The sequence below is a fragment of the Rattus norvegicus genome, chromosome 16 (assembly GCF_036323735.1).
Source record: "Rattus norvegicus strain BN/NHsdMcwi chromosome 16, GRCr8, whole genome shotgun sequence".
Taxonomy (NCBI): Eukaryota; Metazoa; Chordata; class Mammalia; order Rodentia; family Muridae; genus Rattus; species Rattus norvegicus.
Window position 1 is genome coordinate 46,969,076 of NC_086034.1, and position 21,514 is coordinate 46,990,589.

The following is a 21,514-nucleotide window of genomic DNA, read 5'->3' on the forward strand; positions in this document are numbered from 1 at the left end:
GGATCATGAATCTAAGGATAGCCTCAGATCATACTAAGTTTGTTACCAGCATGACCTACATGAAACTGTCACAATAAAACAAAACAATGAGGTGAGTGTAACATTAAAGGTAAAAACAGCAAACTCAAGAAATCTGTGGATCTTGTTGCTGAAGACTACACCTATATAACTTATTGAATGCAAAGTACATTTAGTGCCTACCAAGAGCTTTTACCCCTATGCACTAATGATCATGTTACTGCAAGGCTTTCTGTGTGGTACCAAGGAACAAAGGTAAACATGTATGAAGTGCAAACCCTTCCTTATACATAAAAATATACGTAAATGTTTATATTATGCACTAGCATGATAGAGCCACAAAGCTCACGGGATAGATACCAACTAATTTCTGATATAGTTTAAAGCCTACTCCATGAACTGGGACACATACCACACTAGAGTCTGGGGCCAGTAGGCCATTGGACAAAGAGGAAAACCAAATTCTACTGTTCTGCTAAAATGGCTCCTAATGGCATCATTCTACTTGTAGATCAGTGCCTTGCTCAATCATCATCTAGGAACTACCTCATAGACAGAACGAATACTGACATCCACAGCTAGACAAGGAACAGAGATCAAAATGACCTTGGAACACTTAATCAAAAATATGATGTCAACAATATCCCCCATTGAGTAGTTTTAGAGGAGGAGGAAACTGGAGTGAGAGTAGTGAGGGAACAGCCAAGTGAACATGGAGGTGGATGTTAAGATATCTCTCTGCACATTTGCAGGTTGTTATGAATATTCTTAAGGGATGGATGTGTACAGGGCTTTGTATGTCTAGATGAGCAAACTAACTGTATCTTATTAAGGTGTGCAATTATATCTTATCAATTGGATCAGAGGTCATTTTGTTGTGTGTTCTTTCATGTGGCAATTTGAGTTAAAGAGAGTGTGCAGCAGTGGGACCCACTGGGCTGCCACAGAATTGGGATGTGTATATCTGGTATGGTAGCAACCTGCCTTGGGAACTAGATGGGTGGAAAAATTGTTGCCAGGCTCAGAGAGTAGCGATTGGCAGTGTGATATGGAATGGAGCTAGCAGGTGAGTCACATGACTGAGATGAAAATATCTAACAAATGTCATGTGACTACACGATTCTGGCATTACTGTGAGTTAAAAGAAACCTTTTTATTTAATTTTACCACAGCAACAGAGCATGGGGAACACCATTACACATGGCCCTCTAAACAGAGTAGGACCAACTCACACATGAACTCACAAGACTGTCTCATCATGCATACAGAATGCAGTCTATGAAAGAAGTGATCTGAGTGCTGAGAGGAGTGGACACAAAACTCCATGTCTAATCTAGAAGCTGTCTCTAATAGATAACTCCTGTGTATGAAAAAATGGTTCTTTCTGTGATTGTCCTACTGGGGATACAAACCATTCTATGGCAAGGTCATCCACAGCAGTCAATAGCCAAGATAAATCAAACACAGTGAAGTTCATGTAGGTTCTTTGTTTCATAATGATTTTCCAGGGCATTTCTGTTTAGGGGAATTCAGGTTTGTATGATGGCTTCAGACTTTGTGCTTTTTACTTGATTCTTTTGTGTGGATGATGCAGTATCTATTTTCCTTGTGTTTTTTTCTTTGACTCTTTTTATTCTTTTATGCTATTCTGGTTGGTTTGTTTTTGTTTTATCTTACTATTATTTTTAGATGCCCATTGGATTTCCAATGAAAGACAGAAAAAGTGTGGATTCAGGTACAAGGAGAACCGTAGTCAGAATATAATCCATGAAAAATATATTTTCAGTTTAATAAATGAGGAGAGAGTGAGAATCAAAGAAGTAAGATACTGCTCTGAGAATAGATGACACTGGTCCTTTCCAGATGTTTGGACAAAAATCATTAAGATAAATACTTCTTTAAAAATCTTCTGTTATATCATATTTGCCTTATAATTTTCAAATTCTCAGTATTATACTCTCCCACCCATTTGAATACAAATCAATATTCAATAAATATTATAGGAAGTTTCCATGAACCACCAAGTACACAAATGAATTCTACTAACTGAAGAGGAAATTTTTTAGTAAACTTAATACACATTTAACTGTAATTTACAATGCAGGCATAATTGATCTGGTATCATACACAAGAAGTGTATCCTTCCCTGGAATGCTAGGGTTTTTTTCTGGAGGAGAGAGTGGGAACAATGTAAGAGTCACAGGTGCTGTGTAACTTAAAGGAAACAGTTTTCAATACACTTAGAATAGACATAGAAGATCACATAATGCTTTTATTTGACCAGCAGAATAAGAGATATAGAATTTGACAAAACTTAAGAGTAGAACTGTACAGTTTAGTTTAAGGTATAATTACTCTTCTGAGGTAAATATTTGTAGTTTTCAAATGTGTACACCATTATGATTCTATTGCTTGAAGACATTCATCTGAGACCTCCTTATAGCAAACACATGTATGTAATGTATGTGCCTTATTTTCACACACATTAAATCTCAGTAAAATACTGCAAAGTTGTGCTTACAACCATGTGCCTATGTGAACTTACCACCTTGAATACATGGAGCTTCCTTTTGAAATTTCTTTGAACCGAGTCTTTAGTTCATGGAGTCATAGGTCTTAGTGCAAACATGGAAATGAGAAATGTAGCCATAGGAGCATATTGTGTAAAGAATGAGCTGAAAATAGAAATATTGAGCATCAAGTTTAGAAAGCAAACAGATAGATAGATGGTAAGTTCTCTTTGCTCCAGGAGGGCTTAAGCTGTGCTACACCAGAAATATTCCAGACAATTAAAAGTTCTTCAAGCTTGGAGATGTCTTATGAGAAATATATTCCTGGATATAAGCTCCTCTAAAATTGATCTGTTGTGTTGATAAAATAAAAATGATGCTTCCTTTCACAAGAAGAGTGATCTGGGTTCCTGATACCTGCCATATGCTTGCGGCTGCAAAACTAGTCAGTGTGTCATTGTGTTCCTAAGAAAAAAATCTCATCTGCTGTTTGTCACAGTAAGTCAATCATGGGGTATCAGTGCAGTGAGGCAGGTTAGCAATTCATGTTCCTTGTAATCTCCTCCAGTCTCTGAAAAGGACATCTGTAAGTGCTCAGTGACCTCTTACAGCAAATGTTGGGAAATATATATATATATATATATATATATATATATATATATCTTTTTAACCTTGTAAGCATATTTAGGCATATGAAAATTTCTGCCTTCTAACTCTATACTGAGAAATATAGTGCTCACCTTAACTTTGAAAGTCATTCATTAAATTTTAAGAGCAGATGCATCTTATGAAAACTAAGACTTATGAGATTTTGGAATATGAATTTTTCCACAAAAATAAAAATTTTCATTTCATAATGATTTCAGAGTGAGAAAACATTACAGATAGTGTACTAAATTAACCTACACAATAGATTCAGATTACCAAATTGTTAGTATTCTAAATTTATGTGGTCTCTGGGATACAATGTATGTCAAAATTCACAAAAATCTGTAATTGTCAGATTACCTGTTTCTCTATTCTAGCACAGATCACAGATTTCATGCTGTGTTTGCTCACTGTAGCATGTAACCATTTATGTAGTCTCCTAACTGTCGGTTTTCTGATGCCTTTAAAATGTGAAGACTTTAGATGAAAGACTTAAAATTTTTAAGTTTCTAATATACGGGGGTTGTGTGTTCTTGGTGATGAAAACTACAGTGAATGGTTACTAATAAACTTCTTTGTATGTAAAGAGATTTTATTTCTGTCCTTCCAAGAAAGAACACTATAAATATATCATATAGTATGTCTATCAAAATGGTAAAAATGAATGAGAGAGAAAATGTAATTAAATAGAACATAGAGTAATCATAATACATAAATACATATATTTAAAAATATTATTATACTCATAATCCTATTACTATGCTCACGATAAAATAATAAGAGTAATAATAATAATAATAATAATAATAGTAATAATTTAAAAAATGTTAAAATCTCTTTAGTGATCTATGAAGTATGCATTCCAATTTCATACATGTATTCAATTTTGGTTATAGATATATGAAGGAGAACTAAGAGGATATATGTCTTAAATAGAACAGAATATGCATAAATTGATGACCTTATAAAGTGATAACATTTATTATACATAGATTTGGGTGAACTTCTCTTAACCTTGCCTAAATCTTAAGGTTTTAATTACTCCTAAAAGTTTTTCCATAGCTTTACTGGTTATCCTATGAGCTTTATTTATACAAATGTGTGTGTGTGTGTGTGTCTGTGTGTGTGTGTGTAGAGAGAGAAAGAGAGAGAGAGAGATCAAAAATGAATGAATCCAATGAAGTAAGGATGAACTTGTAAGCAGAACACAGATTTTGAGTTGTCTATACCTCATCTAAGATACTCTACAGCTACAGTTAAAACTATTGTTCAAAGCCCAGGTAATGAAGCTTTGAAGCCTCGCCTCAATATATGTAAGTTATTTTCTTATAACCCAATCATCAACAGCTACCACTAATGTATATATCCCTTTCACACTTCAAGCATATTTCTGGAAGAACATGATTATTGGTACAAAGATCTATGCTGTCTGCATTCTCCTTGCTGCTTTATGGATATACCCATGATATCAGCCTCTATATTATCACCCATTCCTCATAAAGTTATAGACCATGAAATAAATTCCAGTTGTTTGGATTCTCAATAAAAGTCATTTCTCAGTAGATGCTATTAAAAAGAAGAAGAAACACAATGCCTTAAATTATATTTTGGAATAAGCCCTGTAGGTAAAGAAATTTCCTATTGCTTGCCAGATGTAATTTGGGATGCATGCAGAGAGTTGATGACAGAACTGAGCTAGTCCTGTGAATGAACTGTCAAACAGTTAAAGCACGCGGCCTACAAAACATCTTCATAGACCTATTAGTAAATTTCATCCAGCTATTTACCCAAGTTCCTAAGGAGTTAAAGAAGTAGTTCACGAATACAATGTAACCATGACTTTCAATTTCCTGTCTTTTACCATTTCTTAGTTAGATGGTTTAGTTCATGTCATAAAAGTGATTTTATTTAATATTAGAAATTTGTGTTAAGCATATTAGTGAATAAGATGAGTTGAGTATTCTAGTGTATTGGTTATGACATTCATTTTTAATGTAAGTATTATTTATTAAAAATAAAGAAAAATATGTCAATGTTTACTGAAGTAATACAGAAAAGAGAGATGTTATAATAATTTTAACAGAATACTTTGTGGTATTGTTCCATTTAGTTTAATCCAACTCTTGAAAATGTAGCTTCCTTCCAATCATATCGATAACAATATTAATGTTAATATTAGACAGAAACTATAAATTGTTTCTCAGCAAGAGAGTAATTGCTGCCAAGTATTACTAAAGGTGTGCAATACTTCCTTGAAATATTTTTAAGTTTGTAGGATCCTAAATATTTTCCACAAACATATTAATATTTCTATATATAACATCCAAATTTAACAGTTTTTTTCAGATTTCACAAAATGGTTAATTAGGAACACTTGAAAAATTATAGTAACTTGAGATTAATTTTAATTTACATATTAGATTGAGACAGGAATTATCAGAAGAAACTATTAATATTTCATTAACTTCAAAAATTAATATTATTTTCTTTCCAAAGTTAGAAATAAGTCAAAATGAAAGAATATGTAATTAATAATGTCACTCAGATATCTGACTTTGATTTTTAAAAGGAAAATGAAGGAAAACAAAAATGAAAAAGACTCAAAAGTAATATTTCTGTTTGATTGAACATTGGCCTAGCATGCAAAAGGCCTTGGATAAAATTCTCACTAATTTATAAAAACAATCAAATAAACAAAAAAAAAATACCTCCAAGACTGTTCAACACAAGAGACAGCAACCTAAATTTCAGAGTCAACATATTTTGAATTAAAATCTGGTTTACTAATACCTACAAACATGTTAAACATTTTCTTACTATGTAGTTTAACTTAAGAAAATGTTTAACACAGTAGAGCACATGTCCTTGTGGTATAGTGGAACATTTTTTGAGGTATGTGTCCAGGGTGGTATACCTGGGGCTTCAGTTGGAACTCTTTAATTTTCTGAGGAACCGTCAGATTGATTTCCAAAGTAGTTGTACCAGATTGCAATCCCTCTAGCAACTGAGGAATATCCCTCTTTCTACACATCCTCAGCAAAAATGTACTGCCACTTGAATTTTTGATTTTAGCCATTCTGATTGGTGGTTTGAATCTCAGGGTCATTTTGATTTGTGTTATTCTGATGACTAAGGACTTTGAACCTGTCTTTAAGTACTTGTCAGTCATTCAAGATTCTTCTGACCTGAATTCTGCTTAGCTCTGGAGCTCATTTGCAATTAGGTTGTTTGGCAGCCTTATTTCTTTTTTTTTTAAAATTCTTCCTACATTTTTTCCTCCATCTTTATTAAATTTGGAATTTCTTATTTACATTTCAATTGTTATTCCATTTCCAGGTTTCCAGGCCAACATCCGCATAAACCCTCCCCCTTCTCTTCTATATGCGCTCCCCCTCTCCATCCTTTCCCCATTACCTCCCTCCCCCCAACAATCAAGTTCACTGGGGGTTCAGTCTTGGCAGGACCAAGGGCTTCCCCTTTCACTGGTGCTCTTACTAGGCTATTCATTGCTACCTATGAGGTTGGAGCCCAGGGTCAGTCCATGTATAGTCTTTGGGTAGTGGCTTAGTCCCTGGAAGCTCTGGTTGGTTAGCAGAAGATGCACTTTACCCTTGAGAGACTTGAGGTCCCATGTCATGGGGAGGTCTGGTGTGGTGGGGGTTGGGTTTGGGGACATTCTTTTGGAGATTGGGGGGGCATGGAGGATTGGTATGAGGAACAGAAGGCAGATCAGGAAGGGGATAAAGGCTGAACTATAAAAGGGATTAAATAATAATAATAATAATAATAATAATAATAATAATAGTAATAAAAGTATAGAGACAAAAATTGAAAAGAGACTAAAGGAAAAGCCCTTCAGTGTCCAGCTCAACTTGGGATCCATCTCTTGGACAGGCACTAAGACCTGACATTGTTACTGATGCTATGGTGTGCTTACAGACAGGAGTCCAGCATGGCTATTTTCTAAGAATCTCTACCTGTAACTGACATATATGGATAGTTACACCTAACCCTTGTACTGATGTAGGGGAAGGATTGAAGAAGCTGAAGTGGAGGGCAACCCTATAAGAAGATCAGCAGTCTCAATTAACCTGAACCTCTGCTAGCTCCCAGAGACAGAGCCACCAACCAGGCAGCATACATGGCCTGGTCTGAGGCCTCTTCCGCATAATTAACAGAGGACTGCCTGGTCTAGCCTCAGAGGAAGATGTCTAAAACTCCAGAGACTTGAGGCCCCAGGGCACGGGGATACCTGGGGTGGAGAGCACTTTCTCTGAAGCAAGGGTTAGAAGGAATGAGATGAGGAACTGTGGAAGGGGAGCTGCGAACAGGGACAATGGCTGGAATATAAATAAATAAAATAATTTAAAAAATAAATAAGTAGCCGCAGCAGCTCTCTGCTCCCAGACCCGGTGAGAGAGAGACCCAACCGCCTGGTCAGGTGGGCACTCCTGAGGTTGCAGAGCGGAAGAGACCACCAACACTGCTCACCCCTGCCCACATCCCTGGCCCAAGAGGAAACTGTATAAGGCCTCTGGGCTCCCGTGGGGGAGGGCCCAGGAGCGGCAGGACCCCTGCCAGAGACACCGCCGGACCCTGAAGGAAACAGACCGGATAAACAGTTCTCTGCACCCAAATCCCGTGGGAGGGAGAGCTAAACCTTCAGAGAGGCAGACAAGCCTGGGAAACCAGAGGAGACTGCTCCCTGCACACACATCTCGGACGCCAGAGGAAAAAGCCAAAGACCATCTGGAATCCTGGTGCACTGAAGCTCCCGGAAGGGGCGGCACAGGTCTTCCTGGTTGCTGCCGCTGCAGAGAGCCCCTGGGCAGCACCCCACGAGCGAACCTGAGCCTTGGGACCACAGGTAAGACCAAATTTTCTGCTGCAAGTAAGCTGCCTGGTGAGCTTGGGACACAGGGAAGCAGAATTTTTCTAGGACCGGGCACGTTCTGTGTTTACCAGAAGTCCCACACCTGCGGATCCCGGCCCGCAGCAGCTCTCTGCTCCCAGACCCGGTGAGAGAGAGACCCAACCGCCTGGTCAGGTGGGCACTCCTGAGGTTGCAGAGCAGAAGAGACCACCAACTCTGCTCTCCCCTGCCCACATCCCTGGCCCAAGAGGAAACTGTATAAGGCCTCTGGGCTCCCGTGGGGGAGGGCCCAGGAGCGGCAGGACCCCTGCCAGAGAAACCGCTGGACCCTGAAGGAAACAGACCGGATAAACAGTTCTCTGCACCCAAATCCCGTGGGAGGGAGAGCTAAACCTTCAGAGAGGCAGACAAGCCTGGGAAACCAGAAGAGACTGCTCCCTGCACACACATCTCGGACGCCAGAGGAAAAAGCCAAAGACCATCTGGAATCCTGGTGCACTGAAGCTCCCAGAAGGGGCGGCACAGGTCTTCCTGGTTGCTGCCGCTGCAGAGAGCCCCTGGGCAGCACCCCACGAGCGAACCTGAGCCTCGGGACCACAGGTAAGACCAAATTTTCTGCTGCAAGAAAGCTGCCTGGTGAACTCAAGTCACAGGCCCACAGGAACAGCTGAAGGCCTGTAGAGAGGAAAAACTACACGCCCGAAAGCAGAACACTCTGTCCCCATAACTGACTGAAAGAGAGGAAAACAGGTCTACAGCACTCCTGACACACAGGCTTATAGGACAGTCTAGCCACTCTCAGAAATAGCAGAACAAAGTAACACTAGAGATAATCTGATGGCGAGAGGCAAGCGCAGGAACCCAAGCAACAGAAACCAAGACTACATGGCATCATCAGAGCCCAATTCTCCCACCAAAACAAACATGGAATATCCAAACACACCAGAAAAGCAAGATCTAGTTTCAAAATCATATTTCATCATGATGCTGGAGGACTTCAAAAAAGACATGAACACACTTAGGGAAACACAGGAAAACATTAATAAACAATTAGAAGCCTACAGAGAGGAATCGCAAAACTCCCTGAAAGAATTCCAGGAAAACACAATCAAACAGTTGAAGGAATTAAAAATGGAAATAGAAGCAATCAAGAAAGAACACATGGAAACAACCCTGGATATAGAAAACCAAAAGAAGAGACAAGGAGCTGTACATACAAGCTTCACCAACAGAATACAAGAGATGGAAGAGAGAATCTCAGGAGCAAAAGATTCCATAGAAATCATTGACTCAACTGTCAAAGATAATGTAAAGCGGAAAAAGCTACTGGTCCAAAACATACAGGAAATCCAGGACTCAATGAGAAGATCAAACATAAGGATAATAGGTATAGAAGAGAGTGAAGACTCCCAGCTCAAAGGACGAGTAAATATCTTCAACAAAATCATAGAAGAAAACTTCCCTAACCTAAAAAAAGAGATACCCATAGATATACAAGAAGCCTACAGAACTCCAAATAGATTGGACCAGAAAAGAAACACCTCCCGTCACATAATTGTCAAAACACCAAACGCACAAAATAAAGAAAGAATATTAAAAGCAGTAAGGGAAAAAGGTCAAGTAACATATAAAGGGAGACCTATCAGAATCACACCAGACTTCTTGCCAGAAACTATGAAGGCCAGAAGATCCTGGATTGATGTTATACAGACCCTAAGAGAACACAAATGCCAGCCCAGGTTACTGTATCCAGCAAAACTCTCAATTAACATTGATGGAGAAACCAAGATATTCCATGACAAAACCAAATTTACACAATATCTTTCTACAAATCCAGCACTACAAAGGATAATAAATGGTAAAGCCCAACATAAGGAGGCAAGCTATACCCTAGAAGAAGCAAGAAACTAATCGTCTTGGCAACAAAACAAAGAGAATGAAAGCACACAAACATAACCTCACATCCAAATATGAATATAACGGGAAGCAATAATCACTATTCCTTAATATCTCTCAATATCAATGGCCTCAACTCCCCAATAAAAAGACATAGATTAACAAACTGGATACGCAACGAGGACCCTGCATTCTGCTGCCTACAGGAAACACACCTCAGAGACAAAGACAGACACTACCTCAGAGTGAAAGGCTGGAAAACAACTTTCCAAGCAAATGGTCAGAAGAAGCAAGCTGGAGTAGTCATTCTAATATCAAATAAAATCAATTTTCAATTAAAAGTCATCAAAAAAGATAAGGAAGGACACTTCATATTCATCAAAGGAAAAATCCACCAAGATGAACTCTCAATCCTAAATATCTATGCCCCAAATACAAGGGCACCTACATACGTCAAAGAAACCTTACTAAAGCTCAAAACACACATTGCACCTCACACAATAATAGTGGGAGATTTCAACACCCCACTCTCATCAATGGACAGATCATGGAAACAGAAATTAAACAGTGATGTCGACAGACTAAGAGAAGTCATGAGCCAAATGGACTTAACGGATATTTATAGAACATTCTATCCTAAAGCAAAAGGATATACCTTCTTCTCAGCTCCTCATGGTACTTTCTCCAAAATTGACCATATAATTGGTCAAAAAACGGGCCTCAACAGGTACAGAAAGATAGAAATAATCCCATGCGTGCTATCGGACCACCACGGCCTAAAACTGGTCTTCAATAACACTAAGGGAAGAATGCCCACATATACGTGGAAATTGAACAATGCTCTACTCAATGATAACCTGGTTAAGGAAGAAATAAAGAAAGAAATTAAAAACTTTTTAGAATTTAATGAAAATGAAGATACAACATACTCAAACTTATGGGACACAATGAAAGCTGTGCTAAGGGAAAACTCATAGCGCTGAGTGCCTGCAGAAAGAAACAGGAAAGAGCATATGTCAGCAGCTTGACAGCACACCTAAAAGCTCTAGAACAAAAAGAAGCAAATACACCCAGGAGGAGTAGAAGGCAGGAAATAATCAAACTCAGAGCTGAAATCAACCAAGTAGAAACAAAAAGGACCATAGAAAGAATCAACAGAACCAAAAGTTGGTTCTTTGAGAAAATCAACAAGATAGAGAAACCCTTAGCCAGACTAACGAGAGGACACAGAGAGTGTGTCCAAATTAACAAAATCAGAAATGAAAAGGGAGACATAACTACAGATTCGGAGGAAATTCAAAAAATCATCAGATCTTACTATAAAAACCTATATTCAACAAAATTTGAAAATCTTCAGGAAATGGACAATTTCCTAGACAGATACCAGGTATCGAAGTTAAATCAGGAACAGATAAACCAGTTAAACAACCCCATAACTCCTAAGGAAATAGAAGCAGTCATTAAAGGTCTCCCAACAAAAAAGAGCCCAGGTCCAGACGGGTTTAGTGCAGAATACTATCAAACCTTCATAGAAGACCTCATACCAATATTATCCAAACTATTCCACAAAATTGAAACAGATGGAGCCCTACCGAATTCCTTCTACGAAGCCACAATTACTCTTATACCTAAACCACACAAAGACACAACAAAGAAAGAGAACTTCAGACCAATTTCCCCTATGAATATCGACGCAAAAATACTCAATAAAATTCTGGCAAACCGAATTCAAGAGCACATCAAAACAATCATCCACCATGATCAAGTAGGCTTCATCCTAGGCATGCAGGGATGGTTTAATATACGGAAAACCATCAACGTGATCCATTATATAAACAAACTGAAAGAACAGAACCACATGATCATTTCATTAGATGCTGAGAAAGCATTTGACAAAATTCAACACCCCTTCATGATAAAAGTCCTGGAAAGAATAGTAATTCAAGGCCCATACCTAAACATAGTAAAAGCCATATACAGCAAACCAGTTGCTAACATTAAACTAAATGGAGAGAAACTTGAAGCAATCCCACTAAAATCAGGGACTAGACAAGGCTGCCCACTCTCTCCCTACTTATTCAATATAGTTCTTGAAGTTCTAGCCAGAGCAATCAGACAACAAAAGGAGATCAAAGGGATACAGATCGGAAAAGAAGAGGTCAAAATATCACTATTTGCAGATGACATGATAGTATATTTAAGTGATCCCAAAAGTTCCACCAGAGAACTACTAAAGCTGATAAACAACTTAGGCAAAGTGGCTGGGTATAAAATTAACTCAAATAAATCAGTTGCCTTCCTCTATACAAAAGAGAAACAAGCCGAGAAAGAAATTAGGGAAACGACACCCTTCATAATAGACCCAAATAATGTAAAGTACCTTGGCGTGACTTTAACCAAGCAAGTAAAAGATCTGCACAATAAGAACTTCAAGACACTGAGGAAAGAAATTGAAGAAGACCTCAGAAGATGGAAAGATCTCCCATGCTCATGGATTGGCAGGATTAATATAGTAAAAATGGCCATTTTACCAAAAGCAATCTACAGATTCAATGCAATCCCCATCAAAATACCAATCCAATTCTTCAAAGAGTTAGACAGAACAATTTGCAAATTCATCTGGAATAACAAAAAACCCAGGATAGCTAAAGCTATCCTCAACAATAAAAGGACTTCAGGGGGAATCAGTATCCCTGAACTCAAGCAGTACTACAGAGCAATAGTGACAAAAACTGCATGGTATTGGTACAGAGACAGACAGATAGACCAATGGAATAGAATTGAAGACCCAGAAATGAACCCACACACCTATGGTCACTTGATTTTTGACAAAGGAGCCAAAACCATCCAATGGAAAAAAGATAGCATTTTCAGCAAATGGTGCTGGTTAAACTGGAGGGCAACATGTAGAAGAATGCAGATCGATCCATGCTTATCACCCTGTACAAAGCTTGAGTCCAAGTGGATCAAGGACCTCCACATCAAACCAGACACACTCAAACTAATAGAAGAAAAACTAGGGAAGCATCTGGAACACATGGGCACTGGAAAAAATTTCCTGAACAAAACACCAATGGCTTATGCTCTAAGATCAAGAATCGACAAATGGGATCTCATAAAACTGCAAAGCTTCTGTAAGGCAAAGGACACTGTGGTTAGGACAAAACGGCAACCAACAGATTGGGAAAAGATCTTTACCAATTCTACAACAGATAGAGGCCTTATATCCAAAATATACAAAGAACTCAAGAAGTTAGACCGCAGGGAAACAAATAACCCTATTAAAAAATGGGGTTCAGAGCTAAACAAAGAATTCACAGCTGAGGAATGCCGAATGGCTGAGAAACACCTAAAGAAATGTTCAACATCTTTAGTCATAAGGGAAATGCAAATCAAAACAACCCTGAGATTTCACCTCACACCAGTGCGATTGGCTAAGATCAAAAACTCAGATGACAGCAGATGGTGGCGAGGATGTGGAGAAAGAGGAACACTCCTCCATTGTTGGTGGGATTGCAGACTGGTAAAACCATTCTGGAAATCAGTCTGGAGGTTCCTCAGAAAATTGGACATTGAACTGCCTGAGGATCCAGCTATACCTCTCTTGGGCATATACCCAAAAGATGCCTCAACATATAAAAGAGACACGTGCTCCACTATGTTCATAGCAGCCTTATTTATAATAGCCAGAAAATGGAAAGAACCCAGATGCCCTTCAACAGAGGAATGGATACAGAAAATGTGGTACATCTACACAATGGAATATTACTCAGCTATCAATAACAACGAGTTTATGAAATTCGTAGGCAAATGGTTGGAACTGGAAAATATCATCCTGAGTGAGCTAACCCAATCACAGAAAGACATACATGGTATGCACTCATTGATAAGTGGCTATTAGCCCAAATGCTTGAATTACCCTAGATCCCTAGAACAAACGAAACTCAAGACGGATGATCAAAATGTGAATGCTTCACTCCTTCTTTAAATGAGGAAAAAGAATACCCTTGGCAGGGAAGGGAGAGGCAAAGATTAAAACAGAGACTGAAGGAACACCCATTCAGAGCCTGCCCCACATGTGGCCCATACATATACAGCCACCCAATTAGACAAGATGGATGAAGCAAAGAAGTGCAGACCGACAGGAGCCGGATGTAGATCGCTCCTGAGAGACACAGCCAGAATACAGCAAATACAGAGGCGAGTGCCAGCAGCAAACCACTGAACTGAGAATAGGTCCCCTATTGAAGGAATCAGAGAAAGAACTGAAAGAGCTTGAAGGGGCTCGAGACCCCAAAAGTACAACAATGCCAAGCAACCAGAGCTTCCAGGGACTAAGCCACTACCTAAAGACTATACATGGACTGACCCTGGACTCTGACCCCATAGGTAGCAATGAATATCCTAGTGAGAGCACCAGTGGAAGGGGAAGCCCTGGGTCCTGCTAAGACTGAACCCCCAGTGAACTAGTCTATGGGGGGAGGGCGGCAATGGGGGGAGGGTTGGGAGGGGAACACCCATAAGGAAGGGGAGGGGGAGGGGGATGTTTGCCCGGAAACCGGGAAAGGGAATAACACTCGAAATGTATATAAGAAATACTCAAGTTAATAAAAAAAAATAAATAAATAAGTAAATAGAAAATGCTTAACAAGTCTAAGTTTTAGTGTTGTTTGCAATAACTATATAATTTTATAGGGAAATGAATTGTTTATTACATGCTTATAGTATTACCACACCAAATTTAAACCAAATATTAATTAATATCTATTATTTTTTTAGAAATAAAATGTTTTTCAACTTTCTATTATTTATAACTAAAGCACAAACTAAATGTATTTATGCAAGTTTTCAAATATTTGAAGATAATCACTCACTTATCATAGCATGAAATTATGATTAAACTGTCTTAACTGCATTTTATGAATCAATTTCAATGATGTTTAAACATTCATGAAAAGTTTATCTTAGATTTTCCGTTTCAATTTTAATTATACATACAGAGTACTAGTAACAATTATAATCCTTTGATTATTACAACCTGTTACTGATCGGTTACTGTTAATTTTATTTTTTATTTGCTGCTTATGTATATGTGGGGGCATATATTGGGGGCATATATGCACCCAAATGAATTTTATTTGCTTTAATTTTTGTATACACACACACACACACACACGCGTGCGCGCGCGCGCATGTGTGTGTGTGTGTGTGTGTGTGTGTGTGTGTGTATACTTGTTAAAAGGTCATAGGACTGTTTAAAATCTTTTGCCTTTGATGTCCTTAGTATGTGCTCCATCCAGTTGTTTTGTTCAAGGAAACTTCTATGATTGTAGACTTATAACCTAATATGAGTTATTGACGTCTTCTGTGGCTACCTTCCCCTTCCCACAACCCCCCAAAAATCAGGACAATAAGAAAGAGACCAAGAAAAAGGGAACAAAGAAAAAAAGAGACAATGAGACAAAGAAAAAAGAAAAGATTCCAGGCAAGAAATTATTGATAAATGTCTTTAAAAAGAATAAAAAAGAAACAGACAAACAAAGAAAATGCAAAAAAATATCTGTTTCACCCAGTGCCAATGAGTGTATGAGCCATACATGTTAACCTTGATTTTTTGATTTGTTTTATTTTGTTTTTGTTTGTTTAGTTTTGTTTGGAGTGGGGCAAGGTTAGGATGCTGAACCTAGAAGGAATGCAAAATGAGTGTGTTCAAGATGCTCTTTGTGATGTTCCCAAATAACTTATAGGAATACTATGTAGGGAATAATAATCCTCTGCCTTGAATAGACAATATGCTTTGCTCTATTTGAGGCCTAGAGGATGTTAGACAATTACTAAAGACCTTGTAACAATTCACTGACAGACCTCAAGTAGAATTTTGCAACTTAATTTTTATTTCTTCTATTTTTCATCTAAAAGTAATAATTGAGAAATATTTCTCCTGTTTCCTAGAACATGCTGTACAGATTTGTTTCAGATCATCCATTTGAATCTCTTGCTCCATTTATTACATTGTAATATTAGCTCCTAACATATGGACTATGTCCTCAAATTCTACTAGACATTGTTTTTTTTTCCTATGCCAAAAGTTGTTTATGATACATTTTTTTTTATAAAGAAAAACATTTAATGGGATCTGGCTTACAGTCTCCGAGACTAAATCCGTTAACATCACTGCAGGAAACATGGCCTTGTTGGAAGCTGACATAAAGCATTCTTACTCCTGTGTGGACATGCCTGGTTTTGCATTTGTAATGATTGTGGCAGGGACTCACTATATAGACCTGACAGACCCACAGCATACAATGAGTACCATTCTTAGGGAACTTTGAGGGTTTTTTTCCACCTTCATTAACTTGGGTATTTCTTATTTACATTTCGATTGTTACTCCCTTTCCCAGTTTTCGGGCCAAAATCCCCCTAACCCCTCCCCTTCTATATTGGTGTTTCCCTCCCCATCCTCCCCCCATTACAGCCCTCTGCCCAACAATCACGTTCACTGGGGTTCAGTCCTGGCAGGACCAAGGGCTTCCCTTTCCACTGATGCTCTTACTAGGCTATTCATTGCTACCTATGCAGTTGGAGCCCAGGGTCAGTCCAAAGATCCAACCTTTGCCTTCAGACTTCTAGAATTAATGGTCGATGCATACCATCATGCCCTGCTTTAAATGCCTATCTCTGTGCATCTCTAAAATCTTGAATGTCAACATTGCAAGTCTTAAATTTTTGTCATTTTTATTCAGTTTGTGTCGTTATAAATTAAGTGAGACTTTATATTTGAATCATGTTTATTTAAAATGCTTGCACTGTTAACAACTGAGGGTTTATCCTATTTTTACATCAGTTTTGTGAGATACGTCTTTGGATCCAAATGTTTAAATAAGTGATGTTTGTTTATACCCTGAGATGTAGGGGAAACTGGTATGTGTCTCATAGGCACATTCATGTGCCTTTTCTGTAAACTCTCAGAAAAGTCTGGTGGTACAAGTTCCTCTCACTTCTTTCTACTTTCTAATCAATGTCTGATCCTTTGCTCCATAGCAGATGATTTGTGAATCTATCCTTCACTTTTATTGCACTCACTTCATATCCTCCGGAGCTAGGTCTTTCATTATGGCACACACTAGTGTCTTGTTATGATTGGGAGAATAGATGGAGATATTTATTGGTCTGTTCGCACTGCCATTACTGAATACTTCAGAAGGGTGTCTTCAATGACACATATTTATTTCATCCGAGTTCTAGAATTTGAAAAAGTATTGGTGAAAAGATTTACAATGAGGACTCCTTTGACATTGGGTTCTACTTGTCTTATCATGGGATCACATGAACTTTATTTGTGTTACATAGGGGTGACAATTAAGGCTACATTGTTATGACCTTTCTAAACTATTCCTCCTGAAGTGCATCCTTTCTTCACAACAGTCACATTGGTAACTTGCACTGCAACATATGCATTTAAAGGGACTTAATTCAATGAATGGCAAGTGTTTTTATGACAGTCAAATGCTATCTATCGATTGCAGTAATTACTGTGTTTTACAGTGACTTTAATATTATACTTTAATAATTAACACTAATATTACTTCCTGAGCTCTCATAGTTTTAGTATTTTGTTATATACCTTCATAATGGACTCATGTTTTGAAGCCTTAACCTAGCTAGAAGTGTGTATGGCTGTATGTATGCTTAGTACTTCTGAGGATATAACTAGATATAAATAGTGACATCAATGTGAAAAAAAATTGCAAAATCCTGGCTTCATCTTTGGTGATGTCTTGGTTTTTAAATAAGAGCATTTCAAAACCTTGAGGCAACAGAATACAGAAACAAAAAGGCAGTCCTAAGATCAATCAGAAGAACTTGAACAACTAAAAACGGGATAAACTACTTAGAGTTCAAATTGATCCCGAGTGAACATGCTACAGTTATCTGTGGGGAGTGATGCCTGGAGCTGCCACTAGAAGCAGAGATAGATGTCCTGGGATGAGTAAGAAAGGAATAGAAACCTTCAGAACTCTAGTTTCTGTGAACTGATTCTCCCTAGGGCTCACCACTTACTTGTGCTTTTTGTGCTTATACTGTTGCTTTAATAAATCTTGCATACTGTATCATTGTTTAGGTGTGTGTATCTTATTGAAAGTCTTCTGACACTCAAGAACCAAGAGAGACTCATGACAGTACCAAAGAACTGATGTAGGAAGAGGTATTCCCATGTATTTCCAAGAGACCAAGTTATCAGAACTGTGAACTTAAATATGTAGTTCCAAAACTATGTAGAAGAAATTTCTATTGTTTAAGATATTAGTCTATGGTATATTGTCACAGCACCCTGAGCCAGCAGATAAACATGAACATTTAGTGCTTTTTATAAAGAATATATCTAATGCTCTTTTTAGTATCTGTCCTATAGAAATCTATTTTTATGACTTTTGTAGCAGTTCTTAAATAGTTTACCATCCTTATCTGTGTCTATCTTCCTTTACATTGTATATAGCTGAATATAATTTTAATTTTTTCCTCTGCTTACATTTAAAAACAAATATGAACTTTTTTTTAACTTCCAAACTAGAAATAATTAAAAAACCTAATCACAATAATGAAAATATTATATTTACCTGTATTTATAGGTAGTGTTTTCTTTCTATATTATGAAATATCCCCCATATGTGTGTGTATATGTGTGTGTGTGTGTGTGTGTGTGTGTGTGTGTGTGTGTGTTTATATACACGGGTGAACACAGCTTTAAGGAGCATTAAGTGGACCCAATACCTTAAGGCAAAAAACAAAAGACTGAAAGGACAACAAACAAACAAACAGAAACAAAAAAAAGTAATTAAAAGTCTAATAAGAACAAAAATGGCAAAACACAAATGCACAAGGAGATAGAGATCAGAGGCGAACCTCAGGTGTTGGTCTTTTTCCTCTATCTTTCTTGGGTGGAGTCTTTTGCTGTTGCTGCATAATCCAAGATGGCTACCAGAATTCTAAAGATTATCCTGCTACCTCAAAGTAAGAGTATTTGGACTGAAGACATATTACATATCATTAGTCTACCTCATGAGATATCTACATACCTACATGGTACATGTATATGTACATGGGTTCTGATAGTTCAATTCAAGGCCCAACATTTGTATAGCACTGCTTCTTTCTCTGTGTGAGACAGGGTCTGGCTAGCTATTTCCTTTTTGTCTCATTTTGCTTTGTTTTGGCATTTGGATTATTATTAAATTTTTACTTAGTTTTTGCTTGTTTGTTTGTTGCCCTTCAGTCTTTTGTTTTTTCCTTTAGAGACTGTGCCCAGTTAATGCTGTCTGCATATTCATGGGAGTAGAATAATCTACTGGATCTTAAGTAGCCTCTCAGGAGCTCCATGTTAAACAAAACTATAGTTCCTTTATCCAGCAGCCATTGACCACTAATTCCTTCTCAACCAGTGTTGGAAAATTCACTAGCTCTACTATATCCAAGAATTATGGGGACCCGTGATTGTCTTGTGCCTGTCAATAAAGCCATGGAACTTTCTGCCTAAATCTGCCCTCTCAGGTAGAGCAAATAATGATTTGCGACAAGGTCCTCTGTTCCTGCAGTTTGCTTCTTCTTCTTCTTCTGAAACTATTCCTAAGACTTAGAGAAAGGGATTATGAATACTTGAAGTTGTTAGGAAAAGTGGTGGTGGGTTAAAGAAAAAATGGAACAGACCAAATTGATGGAGCAGAACATTAAGATTATATGAAATTTCACTAAAAAGAACAAAACAATAATTTTTATTTTAGTAGCAATCATCTGTGATTTAATAATACTATTTCAGTTCTCTTTTCTCTTCTCATGTCCATGAGCTTTTCTGTATCACTTATGCCCAAAGCACTTGAGACCCTGTTACAGTGTTGCTGCTGCTGTTTATTGTCTTCTTCCATATACATGGATACAATATTACTTCAATTTCAAGTTTACCATATTTTAGTCTGCTCTACTGCTCAATTTACTATTCATCATCATTCTCATAAAATACATTCTATAGTTATGTCATTTGCATTACCTATAAAACAATCTCATCCACTAATAACTATATTTGCTCTACTTGTCAAGTGTCAAACATAGCTGTAATAGCTTTTACTGTTTCTATGATGGAAATTTTAAAATCATTTGTCTCTCACTTATAACTTGAAGTTTTTTCAATTAGTTTGATGTCTTAGAGATTCTTGGAATGACGGCCACATTTTTATTAAAATGTTGATTTTTTTTCTTCCTTTTTTTTTATTAACTTGAGTATTTCTTATATACATTTCGAGTGTTATTCCCTTTCCCGGTTTCCGGACAAACATCCCCCTCCCCCCTCCCCTTCCTTATGGGTGTTCCCCTCCCAACCCTCCCCCCATTGCCACCCTCCCCCCACCAGTCTAGTTCACTGGGGGTTCAGTCTTAGCAGGACCCAGGGCTTCCCCTTCCACTGGTGATGTTACTAAGATGTTCATTGCTACCTGTGAGGTCAGAGTCCAGGGTCAGTCCATGTATAGTCTTTAGGTAGTGGCTTAGTCCCTGGAAGCTCTGGTTGCTTGGCGTTGTTGTACATAAGGGGTCTCGAGCCCCTTCAAGCTCTTCCAGTTCTTTCTCTGATTCCTTCAACGGGGGTCCTATTCTCAGTTCAGTGGTTTGCTGCTGGCATACGCCTCTGTATTTGCTGTATTCTGGCTGTGTCTCTCAGGAGCAATCTACATCCGGCTCCTGTCGGCCTGCACTTCTTTGCTTCATACATCTTGTCTAATTGTCTAATTGGGTGGCTGTATATGTATGGGCCACATGTGGGGCAGGCTCTGAATGGGTGTTCCTTCAGTCTCTGTTTTAATCTTTGCCTCTCTCTTCCCTGCCAAGGGTATTCTTGTTCCCCTTTTAAAGAAGGAGTGAAGCATTCACATTTTGATCATCCGTCTTGAGTTTCATTTGTTCTAGGCATCTAGGGTAATTCAAGCATTTGGGCTAATAGCCACTTATCAATGAGTGCATACCATGTATGTCTTTCTGTGATTGGGTTAGCTCACTCAGGATGATATTTTCCAGTTCCAACCATTTGCCTACGAATTTCATAAAGCCGTTGTTTTTGATAGCTGAGTAATATTCCATTGTGTAGATGTACCACATTTTCTGTATCCATTTCTCTGTTGAAGGGCATCTGGATTCTTTCCAGCTTCTGGCTATTATAAATAAGGCTGCTATGAACATAGTGGAGCACGTGTCTTTTTTATATGTTGGGGCATCTTTTGGGTATATGCCCAAGAGAGGTATAGCTGGATCCTCAGGCAGTTCAATGTCCAATTTTCTGAGGAACCTCCAGACTGATTTCCAGAATGGTTGTACCAGTCTGGAATCCCACCAACAATGGAGTAGTGTTCTTCTTTCTCCGCATCCTCGCCAGCATCTGCTGTCACCTGAGTTTTTGATCTTAGCCAATCGCACTGGTGTGAGGTGAAATCTCAGGGTTGTTTTGATTTGCATTTCCCTTATGACTAAAGATATTGAACACTTCTTTAGGTGTTTCTCAGCCATTCGGCATTCCTCAGCTGTGAAT